General features: G+C 39.6%; 1 long non-coding RNA gene and 1 pseudogene across 1 annotated transcript in view; one reads left to right on the plus strand and one right to left on the minus strand.

Annotated features, from left to right (window-relative positions):
* Window positions 1-2,046: 2,046 nt before the first annotated feature.
* LOC105074230 (DENN domain-containing protein 10 pseudogene) lies at window positions 2,047-3,498 on the minus strand (annotated as a pseudogene).
* A 5,219-nt stretch (window positions 3,499-8,717) lies between these two features.
* LOC105074223 (uncharacterized) overlaps window positions 8,718-12,852 on the plus strand; it is a 45,888-nt gene continuing 41,753 nt past the window's right edge. Inside the window, exon 1 of the long non-coding RNA XR_012508412.1 lies at window positions 8,718-8,802. This is a non-coding gene — a long non-coding RNA (uncharacterized LOC105074223). The remainder of the gene's footprint in view (window positions 8,803-12,852) is intronic.

The following is a 12,852-nucleotide window of genomic DNA, read 5'->3' on the forward strand; positions in this document are numbered from 1 at the left end:
GTTCTTATATCCACCCACTTGAGAGTTAATAATGAGATGAAACATGGAACTTATATTTGGAAAATGAGCAGCTGTTTATCTACACAAAGAAAATCTACAAAGTAAGAAAATTATGCTCTTTTGGGCCATTAAAATCCAATCCACTTAAGTATGCTAAATTTCAGTAAAAAAAAAAGTTTTAAACAATCTTTTACTCAATCTCTAAAACAATTTAAGAATCCTAAACTGGACCTCAAAGTCATATTCCTGACAGTTTGTTTTTTGTTTTTTGGTGCTACTTTTATATACTCGTAAAGTTGGGACAATTTTAAACTATACCAGTACCTCATTGGTTTTAATGATTCAGAGATACACTTCATAATACTGAATGTTGTATTTTCAGTATTATACAGAGATAAGAATATTGATATGATATGGTATGATATGATATATGATATTATAATCATATGCACCATGTTTTCCTTTATTTGTCCTTCTCTCAACATCCAGTCTCAAGAAATGCGTAGTTACCTGCAGAAATACAACAGGTTTCTCACTTTATTACTCCTTTAAGGCATGTCCCATCAAATTGTGTGACAGTTGTCTAAGGCCTATTAAGTCACATGACATTTTACACTAAACTACATTTTTCTTCTTTTTTCTTTCTATTATATTTTTCTGCCTTTTCCTCTTCAATTTTTTCACTCCCACACCCTAATCCCCTCTTGGTTTTTATTGAAGTGTAGCTGATTTACAATGTTGTGTTAGTTTCAGGTGTACAGCTAAGGGATTCAATCATTATATATTTATATATATATTCTTTTTTAGATTCTTTTCCATTATAGGTTGTTGCAAGACACTGAATATAGTTCCTGGCCATACAGTAAGTCCTCGTTGTTTATTTCTTTTATACATAGTAGTATATATCTGTCCATCATAACTCCCTTTTAACCAAAGAATTCCCTGGTGCCCAGTCTCCGTACTCATTTTTTTAAACTCTGTATGCTCTCTATATGATTTCACACTGATAATCTCACTTCCCATTCTGGAAGGCAGATTCTAAGTGACCCGACATCCCTCATGTGTGTATGACCCCTGCCTGGAGGGGGTGGGAGCTGTGAGGAGGATGGACTGTGACTCCCCTGATCAGATGAGTTAACTCTGACTTAATCAAAAGGTAGACTGTAGGGTGGGCCTCACCTAACAGGGTGAGCATGTGACAGAAGCCAGGCCCCTCCTAAACTCACAAGTTCAGAGTGGGAGAGAGACTCAACAGGAGGGAAAGTCTGTGTTTTGCTGGCCTTGAAAAGGGAAGCAGTCAGGTGCCAAAGGTGTGGGAGCTGAGTGCTAGCAGGAAGGCCGGGACTCCATCCTGAGGCCTCCATGACTTGGAACCAAACTCTTCAGCAGCCTCCAGAAAGGAACTGAGTCTGGCTCATACCTTGGTTCAGTCTTGCAGACACTCTGAGCAGAAGCCCAGTGGCCCAGTGCCTGGACTCCTGAGTCCCAGAGCTGAGAGCAAGCAAGGGGTGTTTGAAACTGCTGGTTAGTGGTCCTTTCTTATATAACAGGAGAGGACTGCTACATCTTACACTACGCACAAAGACGGCTGCAAGTACTTCCTCTTGCCCCCAGTCTTCAACAGCAGTTACGGTGATGGTCATGGCAACAACATTTCACTTAGTATTTACGTGACTCAAAATACCTATTTCACACGGATAGAATGCAATTTAGGATTACTGCTCTAAGAAACTTCTTGAATTGAAAACACAACGTCAAGGGTCATTCATTAGTTAGACTATGATCAGGGTTAAAGCATACCTGTTTTGATATACATTACTATATATAAAACAGATAAACAACAAGGACCTCCTGTATAGCACAGGGAACCATATTCAATTTCCTGTAATGAGCTGTAATGGAAAAGAAACTGAAAATGTACATATGTATGTATATGTGTAACTGAATCACTTTGCTGTACACCTGAAACTAACATTGTAAATTGACTACACTTCAATAAAAAATAAGAATAAAAAATAAAATAAATTAAAAAGAATACCTGTTTTTGTTTTTTTTTTTTTTTCAGAGTGATGAAAGCTTTCGGAGTTGCTGTCATTTGCACGAGAACTCGACAGAGCTATTTTGCTCTTACTCCAGGACACCGTTTTATAACGTTACACATGGTGGTTAACAGCACTTCATAAATGTTGAGAGTAGGCATGAAATTAATCAGATGGGAGGAATTCAGAAGTGTTTTCATATTTGTTTCAGTGCTTTTTCAGGTCAAATTGCAATGCTTTCAAATAAATCATTACAAATATAACGTTTTCTTTTGTTATTTCCAGTATTTTACATAGTTGATGGATAATCATGGTGCTAGGGCTTTAGATCTGTCATCAGTGACACATTCTGCCCTATGGTCAGATTTTCAGCATTTGTTCTGCTAGATGGTAGAGGACGTTTTCTGTTGCTGGTGGAAGTTATCTCTGCTTTAGTGCCTCATAATTGAGCACTCACTTTTCTCCATCACCGGAAACTTCCAAAAATGGAGCCAGGTTGGTGAAAATTTCTTTTGTTTTTAGGGAAATATGCTGTATATCTTGGCTGTCTGATTTCTCTGGCTCTTCTGCCAACTGGACAATTAACTGACCGATTTCTTTATGCAGTTTGCCCGTTGTCCTGACCTCTTAAAGCAAGTTTTTTGTTCTCTTTTGCAGGTGGAGCACTGGTAATCTCACTAACTGCCAGGTTCACAAACACATCAATCAGGTCTGATCTGTTCCTCACCTCCAAGTCTACAAATCCTGCAACGTAACCTGGGCACATCTGCAGGGCTTCCAGTTTATCAGTGTCGATGTGCACAAGGAGTGAAGAATGGTCCAGTCTTGTTGATGTCACACCAGGACAGGCAGAGTCCTGGTAAACCCCTGGATGGCTTCTATTTTGGGGTGATAGAAGACAATTCTTTTCTTTAGCATCAGTGCTGTGTCTAAGATAATGGTTTCCATTCCAGACTGAGATACAATGTCTTTGATGGAGACTGAAAGGTATGCCTTTTGGGCATCAAAGTCCTTGCTGAGAAAAGAGCCATTTTCTTCACTCTGGCATATCCCCTTCATGAGAAATGCTATGTAACTCTCTGTCATCTTAACAGGGCTCCCGTGTTTCAGGTACATTCTACACAATACCCTAGTGAAGGTGGCATATTTCTCTGGATTAAAATCTTTGGCCGTCAGAACAATAGAAAAAAAGAGTCACCTTTTTCAAAATGGAAGAATCTGGAACTTCAACTGTTGTGATATAAAACCATGTTCTTCTGTACTGACCAAAGACGAAGGGGTGGAGAAGTTTACTTTCATCTGTAAGGCAGCATTTTCTCAGCGGCAGATTCCTTAAAGTAGCTGTCATGCGAGGATAACACCACACCCACAGAACTTCTCCATTTGTGTCCTTTTCAGTCAGCCTGACTCTGAGCATCAGCTGAGTGTCTGCAGCCACAGTCGCAGCCACCTTCCGCCGCTGCCCCCGTAGCACACCTGTTTTATTGTTAAAACACCTAACATGATTTTAATAAGTTGTAATTATGATTCCTAAAGCAAGTTTTTTGTTCTCTTAAACTGGGATGTTTCTACAGCACGTGTTATTTTATACTGTCTAATTTTTAATTAGAAAGACAAGATAATGACAAACGTAGTTTCCTTTGCATACATTCAGTGCGTATCATGGGGGCGTATCATCATAGTAGTAAATACACTTTAAGTGCCACAGGATTTTTAAATTAAATAGTTTAATTTAAGCTGCACTCTTCCCAGTGCCTAAACTTGTCCCCAACAACGAGTAGCCTGAGCAGAAGCAAGCTCCCTCTTATTGGGTACTAATGTTCAATACAGCCATCGGCTATGTTACCAAATATGAGATAGTTCATACTTCTCCTATGCACATCACTAACCACCACGACTCATCTCCTAAGAACACAGATGAATTCTCCTCTATACTGACAAATTTTTTAAGAAAATGATAATTTACTACTAAAATTAAATCAATATATTGTCAGTTTTCAAAGAATGCTTTTAAAAATGACATTTTTCCCACTGCCTAAATATTAATACAATAATCCACATATTTCCAAGGTGTTTTAGAGCAGTACTTTATATGAAGAGTCCTTCTCACATTGGCAACTAGTATTTTTAAATGAATTAATTTTTTCAAATCAGATCTGTTAAAATTTACTATTTGCCCCAGTCTCCGAAAAAAAAAAATAAGAGAGAGAGAGAGAGAGAACCTCATATCATTCAAGGCACTCTACAAATATAGCAGTGTTTAGTCTCATATGCAGTCTAAAAAACTACATGGCTACTAAAAGATCTGAATTCTATTTTGTATTTCTAGTCAAAAAAGCTCATGACTAAAGTGTATATTCTTAAATTATGTTTACATTTTTTTCTTTATAATTCAGAATTCCATTAAACTATAATTAAACATAATTTAGAGACTAAAAAGCTAGCCCTTATTTGTGGTAAAAGAATTGTAAATGTCCTTTAAAGTTAAATTGTTCCTCCCCCAAATCATCTCAGAATGCAGTGAGATTTGCACCAAATGCATCTGATTTGCGCATGACTGATGTTTTACGTAAATTTCAAACAACCAGGCCTATAATCAAAAAAAGGAGAAGGGGAAGGAGATGGGGAAGGGGAAGAAGGAGGAAGGGGGCGGGAGGAGGAGAAGCAAAAAACTACTGGGTCCTACCAAGCTAAGACTCTGCATTTATAGTTCAGTTGTTTGAAAAATCATCTTTTCAAACATACAACTTTACTAGGGCTTTAGGAATGAGACAGGGACGGATTTTCTGACTACTTTATGGAATGTTTGCTTTTCCTATGTTCAGTGAACAGCATGCTCAAAGAAAGTACCAATGCAATAAAACAAATGTTTGTAGCCAAATCATTATTTACAACACGCTCCTTGCAATGTCCCCTAAATGGGAATAAGTTGTTTATTTACATAATCAGATGAGCATGAAATATGAAAATACAGATAAACACTCAATTTAAAAAATTAACATTATACACCATTTCATATTATCCTGCCCAACTCCCCTTAAGGCAGAAGCACTGAAAACTAACATGAAACAAAAACAGAAAAGGAAAAGAAATGAGATTAATAAAGTAAATACTGTAAAACTGTCAACTACGCACAGACACACACAATTCAGTTACAAAGAGTCATTACACATCTGTATGTATTCAGTAAGCTTAACATTAAAATCAAAGCAGTTTTGTAATATTTGCCATGCATTTCATACTGTTAGTCCCTTTAAGATTTATTTATTATGAATGAAAGAGGGTACGGATAAGACAATCATAAAAAGCAACTTAAAACGTAAATACCTGAAGAAGTTGTATTATTTAAAAAGATAACATCAAGAAAGAAGTTTCTGGACAAGACAGACTTCATTAAGACAGATCAATCACCCATGCCATTCTCCATGCTAGTGTTTTAAATTGACAGTAACAGAAAAGAACTGGAGGATTAAGAATGGAGTAAGACGCATGCCACCAATCTTGATTTAGTGTCAGAGTTCTCAAGAATCCCAGGTCCTGTTCCTTAGGATGTGTCACCTGTAAACTGGTGGATTTCACAGATGTCTTATGAGATTTCTGATGCACTTACTTCCAAATATATGTTATCTCCAAATTGTGTTAGAAAAGGTATTTCTGTAATAGTTGCATCTATTTCCAGATCCTTCCTTGATAAATGTACATATTCATTGGTCTTATTTGTGCTTTGCTCTGTTCATTTTTTTTTCCTGCCTGTGATAATCCTTCTTTATCTTAATCTTGCTAGTTTTTATATGGCTATTTCTATTTTCAATCTCATTAACTCTCAATTAACAAATTTCACTTTTAACAAAAGTTAATTAAACTTATATGACATATATACACATGCATATCTATATATTATACATGTATGTATGGCTAGTTTCACTGTCTCCATAAACTGGCACCTTTTTGCCTAGAAAATCCAGAGTCATCTCACTTAATCTTTTTTGATTTTGTAGAGAGAAGGCATACTTGAACTCCACAGTGCAAACAAATCACTCTCCATACACTCCAAACTATATAGAAGTACCCCATTTTCGTGCTTAATATTTTAAATTCTGATGATTAATACAAAAGTACAATAATATGCTAGACAGAAAACTCAGACTCTAGTTTTGGTTTTATCATTGGCTCAATCTACCACTCCCCATACCCTAAAACAACAGCAAAATAAAACAAAGACAATCCAAAAATTTAGTGATGTCTACCGCATACTGTTTACAAATTATAAGAATAAATGCTCGCTAAGGAAAAATAAGAGATTGTTACTTTAAATAAGCCATAAAAACAAATATAATTATGTAAAATATGCCCAATTGAGGTTCTTGAATTTATTCTAGAAGACAGTTAATCATTTTATTCCTCGAGGGGGTTAACAGTCAAAAATTATACATTGAGAACCTATTAATATTCATACTCTGTACGGAGGTCTTGGGACACCAGAAAAAAACAATGACTTTTTCTGTTAATGGGACAACTTCTAGGACTTTGGTCTAAGAGCAGTCCTAGACTAGGTATACCAGTAAGCTCTATATTCAAACATCAAAACCCACTTCGGATGTACCCTTTTTGGCGGGATGTAATACTACACCCTCTTTGTGCGCATTCTAATCATCACGTATGAAGTGACCTCTCTCTTTTCCACCACACTCTGACCTTCTAGTGAGGTAGAAAAACTCTCGGGAAGACTGGTTTTCATGTCCATAACCCGTTCCTCGCTTTGTACCTGGCTCCTGGAACCACCTAGTTCATATTGTTGGTGTAAAGAAACTTGATATCCTAGAACATGGCAAAACAAACAAACAAAAACCAGTTTCACATATGACTTCAACATTTAATCTTTCATCCCTAAGTTTCCTGAGACCGCACAGGCGGTGTACAGGCGGTGCGTGGCCCGGCAGACCTACTTGTCCTCCTGCAGCTGCTTCTCGATCTTTTTGTTGGCCCCGCGCTGCGACTTCCACGCCTTCCCCGCGGTCTTACTGTTTCCGAGGCAGGCGGCGGCGGCGGCGGGCCGGGCGCGGGCTCCGCTCCTCCGGGCGGAGCGCGCAGGGCGGACTGCGGGCAGCGTAGGGAGGGTGGTGGTGGTCTGACGGGGGGGAGCGCGCTGCTCCCGGCTCCTCAAACGGAAGCGTCTGACGGCCGCCGCGGACCAGGGCGAGCCGCGGGAGCCGCGGGAGCCGCGGGAGCCGCGGGAGCCGCGGGAGCCGCGGGAGCCGCGGGAGCCGCGGGAGCCGCGGGAGCCGCGGGAGCCGCGGGAGCCGCGGGAGCCGCGGGAGCCGCGGGAGCCGCGGGAGCCGCCGCCGCTTTTCTTCTCTCCGCTGTGACCCTGCCGCCGCCCGGACCCAAAACGTTCGCAGTGGGCGGGGGGAAGCGGGTGCGGGGAGCGGGAAGGAGGCGGCGGCGGGGCCCACGGAATAAAAGCGCTGACGGTGGGGGGTGGGTGGGAGAGGGTGGCATGAGGGGCGGCGGCGGCGGCGGCGGCGGCGGTGGCAGGCGCCCCTCCCCCTATACCCGGGAAGGGGGTTCCCTGGCCGCCTCCAGCCAGGGCCAGGACAGGCTTGAGAGATGCCCCCTCACACCACCCCCCAACCCCCTCCTAGGGCCCCAGCAGGGCCAGCCGGCTGAGGGTAGGGGGAGGGGTTAACATACTTCTTTTTAAATAAAACGTGTTCTATAATTTTACCAGACTCTGAATGCCACAATTATTTTCATTATTTTAACTCTGAAATATGAATGAGCTGCTGATAAAATCTCTGACATTAGGCCCAGAGGTAGATACACAGAAGTATAGCCACTGGGAGCCAGGTCCCACCTCAAACCACACAACAAACTCAGCCCACCTCTGGGCCTCTCAGGCGCAGGACTAAACACTTCACTTCCTATTTAAGGTGATGAGAGTTAAGATTTTTATACATTCAATCAAAATCATCACATAATGAATATGTTTGGGATTTCCAGAAGTGGCCGTGGTTCCGGCCTGTTATCCTGGTGTGATTATCACTGGTATTCCCTTTCCATGCGCTAAAACATCTAACTTGGCATCATAAAGGCCACAACAAGTAAGATCTAGAAAATTCTTAGGGTGTTGAAGCGTGAGATATAGAAACGGTAATGATTTGACTGCATGGTATTTGGGCCTTAAGGTAATAGTAAAAACCACCTATTTTGGTTGTATACAATAGTGTAAAACATTTTAAAATTATGAAAGCGCAATTATGAGAGGAAAATAGCAATAATCTTTGTCCCTATCACCCTGCAGGATGAAGAACCAAGTTTATATACACATCATCTCCCTGAAGCCTTTGATTCATACCAATTAGTAATGAACACAAGTGTCTACACACACAGTAGCTGCACCTCTATAGGGGAACATGGTTACCCAATGCTAGTATTTTTCATTCTGCATTAAGTTGTGCGTTACTTTAGATACCACAAGGAAGCCAAAACCAGAATGGAGAACAGAGATAAATAAATTAGGATTAATTCGCTTTATAAAAGAAACATTCACTTTAAAGGTTCACTATTGATTTCATTTTTTCAATACTGAATCAACTGTTGGGCCTACGCAGGCTGGTCCGGGCCAGCTGGCTCCAAAAAGAAACTAGAATCAACCGAAAATAAGGCTTCGCTACAGGAATGGGCCAGCAAAACAAGAGCTGCTTGCTAGCTTGCAAAAAGCAGTACCTGGCCAACCGCAATAGCAGCACTAGCCGCAGGCCAGGTAGCCTAGCCAGTGGACAGTCGCCCCACACCTCCAAAGCACTAACACCTCCAACAGCTTAAAAGTCACCAATTAAAACTAACCACTACCCTGCTCCTCCAATCCCAGAGACACCCCACCTCACCCCGTTCTGCCTGACTGATCTGTAACTCAATAAAATGCCAGGGCTGTGGGGGATCAGGGAGAGACCTGGGTCCAATGTACTCCTAGCCCTGACTCCGCTGGTTGAGGGCTTGGCCGCCTCATCCCATCCCAAGCCCAACTAGCTTGCACCTTAACTCTTCACTCTTGGCTATTTTTTCCACACTGCACACCAGCAACATGGGACTCAATGTCAAGGAATCCATGCACAGTGGTCATCAGGAGACAAGGTACCAGACTTGCTCTGGGGATCCCTGGGGTTTGTCAGGCTGAGAGATGTTCAGAACCCGGGAAAGGCCTGATCACCCTTGGCCCGGCAAATATCAAAGCCTGACATCAACTCTCTCGTTGAGTTAAAACTCTTTATTTAATGTAGAAAGTTTACATTAAACATTAGGAGCTCTGAAATATTTTAAGCAGAAAAATGCATTTATAAGAGATACTATGATAAAAACTGGCTAATGTGATTAAGCACAAATTCATATTGCATACCCTATAAACAAATAAGCTTATTTAAGAAAAAATATTCAATAAAGAATCTCATCTGTTTGGAGACCCAACATCTGTCAATTTTCTGTCTCACTGGACATATAATTTATAACATTCAGATGGAGTTTACCAGCAATTTCAAACACGGAAAGCAGCTACCTATTTCTTTGTGAGTGTACAATGTCTAGACACAGTAGTGGCATTTTGATGGGAAGATGTTTAAAATTCATCAAGGATAATAATCATGAAAAGGTAATCAAATACAAACTTCCTCTGTCAAAAAGTGCAAATAAGGCCATTCGTTTATGACCTCAGAGAATGTTTAAAATATTTAAAATTCTTTTTTAGGGTAAGCTCTTGCATTAGGCCAAATAAATGATTCCTAAGAAACCAAATAGGAAGTTATTTATTTTCACCTTAATATACTTAACAATCATTAACGCTGAGAAGTGAGACTTTACTGTTTCCTACTTATATTTAGGATTTTATGTTCCAAGGTGAATGTATATAACATATACGCAATGAGACTATGAATTTCTTATTCATAACATCCAAAGGCAGGCAAAATAATAAATTTGGTCACTTCCATACAAATCATGTCCTCTCATCTGGTGTTTGGAATGTTATTAGTTAAATGCTGTCATCATTGATAAAGGGTTTGTATTTCCATAAGCAATTTTTGAGATTTGTCAGTTATATGTGTAGGAAGATCTTTGGTTTCTGGAGTAATTTCACAATAAGAGAGCAGGAATAAAGGCAGCAAACTTACACTGGACAGGACTGCCTTTCACAGGCCAAGTTTAAACCAACTTACTGCCCATGAATATTCTAACCATTCTGCCCACAGGGAAACATCACCTTCCCACCCTACACTCCACCCTCAACAACCCTCATCAGTCTTAAAGTAAAGTTAAAATGCAAATAAAATATGAGTCATAAATTAATAATAAAATACATAATTTCAGTGAGAAAATTGATTACTTATATTTTATTTCTCAAAGCAAAGACAGTTTTAATTATGATTCTGAGAATTATTACCTAATCATTTCAAGCTATTTCATGTCAGCTTCTATTATTTTATCATCATGTGGGTCTATTATAAGAAAGCAAATAAACATAAAGATGCAGATGTTGAGTAACTGGCTTGAATACAACCATTAGCGGAATTCTTCAGCCACAGCTAGTCCTAGACAGTAGTTTAAAAATCAAACCGAAGATCCAGAAGCAAGTATTCTAAAAAGACAAGCTGAAACAGAGGATGGGACAGTTTCAAGAAGATAAATATTTGAATTTTGAGTAAAAGTGCAAAATAGGGACTGGCCTGGCCTTTATCAAGTCCACCAGAAGTTCCATTTGTGAGGAGCAATGATTCTCTAACACCTCATTACCACTAGTTTCTTCAACATTATCCCCAAATACCTACTTCCCTCTCTTCTGATCTCCAGGAAAACTTTGAGGACACATCTGGCAGATGGGATGTTGTCAGACACCACAAGATTTAAGAATCCTTCTTTATGGTATTTGCACTGTCGATGTGAGTGTAATCCCCCAGCCAGCGAAGGGACCCACTGCATTTGTGACCTCCCAGCAAGAGAACAGACCTTTCTGAACAGAGCATTTCCTTGAAAGTCCTTGCCCATGAAGTGCAAGTTTGATGTTGTAGACCCTCCACCCATGTTCCCTACAAGCCCACCCACCCCTCTCCTGAAAGAAATGGAACATTGGTGAAAAAGAATGTGAAAACAAATATATGTATGTTCATGTATGACTGAAGCATTATGCTGCACATCAGAAATTGACACAACATTGTAAACTGACTTCATTGTAAACTTCAATAAAAAAAAATGTGTACAGAAAAACCAATCCTAGTAACTTTTTCTGTTTAACCACTTTTTAATGGGTTATTTGTGAGATGTTTCTATTTCTACCAATGAAGTGGGAGACATTTTTACCAATTATTACTGATTTGCTGGATTCCGGCTTCATGCCACTGCTTGGAACAGGAGGGTTGATATTAATTCTATTTCTAACTGTAAGTATTCTTCCAGAATTTGGTACTCCTTCACAAGTGATAAATTTCACATTAATTTAGAGAAGATAAGAGAACATTTAAAAGGTGCTTTATCATTAGAGTTAAATAGTATGGAAAAATGAACTTACACTAAAAATAAAAACTGTTTATCCTTCACAATGAACACAGTCTCACATACATATTCATTTATTTACTTGATTATGTAGTTTAAAGTATCTGTGTGTAGTAATGAACAAGCTCTAAAGGACTATAGATTTTGCTCAGGGATTTGTTTTATTTTCATTGTTTTTGGACTAATGTATCCCCCAAAGCATAACACAGCACCTCACCCACAATAGACAATAAATAAGTACTTGTTGATTGGCTGAACAACCTAGGAGTAAAGCCCACATTTCATCTGCAGACACATTTACAAAGAACATTTAGTAGGTAAAGAGGGTGGCATATGGGTTGACCCCTGGCCCACCGCTGCTTTCTGAAGACCACTCACCTAAAGTGAATTGACCCAAGTCTCTCACTTTATAAGCAAACACGCCAGCACCCTCTTGCCATGCCATCAAATCTGTTTCTGTGGAAATCAGTTATACTACATTCATATTTGGAATGACTTCGCCATCCCTTTGAGATCCCTAAAATAAAACTGCCAGCAACTGCCGAGATTTCACCTGAAGAGCATCATATTCAGGGAAGAAGCTAGTTTTCCCTTTCTGAAACCAAAAGTCAAGTACCTGTTTTAAAAAAGAAAATCCCCATTCTCTTGTCAGACTTGAGAAACACATGTATACCCTAAACAAGGAGAAATCTGAGATTTTCTCCTTACAATTCCCTTTCTTACCACAATTTCAAGATCAAGACTTGTTTTAGTTAGCCTCAGGCTGTAACTTTTCTGTGCCAGATGAGGGGTATGAAAGGCAGTGTGCAGACCTGACTGTGAGTATTATGGTATGGTGGAAGGATCCAGTAGCACCATTATGGTGGAGAGCATGCTGTGGGATGGTCTGGACAGAAGAATATAATAATGTAGGAAGTTGATGAGACAAACAAAACTTGATGTGATTTGCTCAAAATGCCTGTAATCCTCCGTTCCTTTAATAATAGCTCCAGTTATAAAACTAGGCTTCAGAATTCCTCAAGTAGGTTACACTTCTGAATCAAATATAACAAGAGCTATTTTTTTAATCCTTGTAAACCAATGGCTTGAGAAAGTTTTGAGAATCTGATGAAATGCATGAATGTTCAAGCCAGAAAATTATATCTCTAAATACATTTTCACACAATAGTGCACAATTTCAGAGGATTCATCCGGCCACAAGAAAGTAGCCATGAACCCTTTTATCTATGAAATAATCAAGGTTAAGAATACCCTCCTCAAAAATAACGTCTCTGCC

This window comes from Camelus bactrianus, chromosome 8 (genome assembly GCF_048773025.1).
Source record: "Camelus bactrianus isolate YW-2024 breed Bactrian camel chromosome 8, ASM4877302v1, whole genome shotgun sequence".
Taxonomy (NCBI): Eukaryota; Metazoa; Chordata; class Mammalia; order Artiodactyla; family Camelidae; genus Camelus; species Camelus bactrianus.